Raw genomic sequence first — 326 nt, 5'->3', positions numbered from 1 at the left:
AGAAGAAGCAGCAGAAGAAGAAGAAGCAGAAGAAGAAGCAGCAGAAGAAGAAGCAGAAGAAGAAGAAGCAGAAGAAGAAGCAGCAGAAGAAGAAGCAGAAGAAGCAACAGAAGAAGCAGCAGAAGAAGAAGAAGCAGCAGCAGCAGAAGAAGAAGCAGAAGAAGAAGCAGCAGCAGCAGCAGAAGAAGAAGCAGCAGAAGAAGCAGCAGAAGAAGAAGCAGCAGAAGAAGCAGAAGCAGCAGCAGAAGAAGCAGCAGAAGAAGAAGAAGCAGAAGAAGAAGAAGAAGCAGCAGAAGAAGAAGCAGCAGAAGAAGCAGCAGAAGAAG

The sequence above is a fragment of the Poecilia reticulata genome, unplaced genomic scaffold, assembly GCF_000633615.1.
Source record: "Poecilia reticulata strain Guanapo unplaced genomic scaffold, Guppy_female_1.0+MT scaffold_232, whole genome shotgun sequence".
Lineage (NCBI taxonomy): Eukaryota > Metazoa > Chordata > Actinopteri > Cyprinodontiformes > Poeciliidae > Poecilia > Poecilia reticulata.
Note: the sequence above shows the minus strand (reverse complement) of the source record.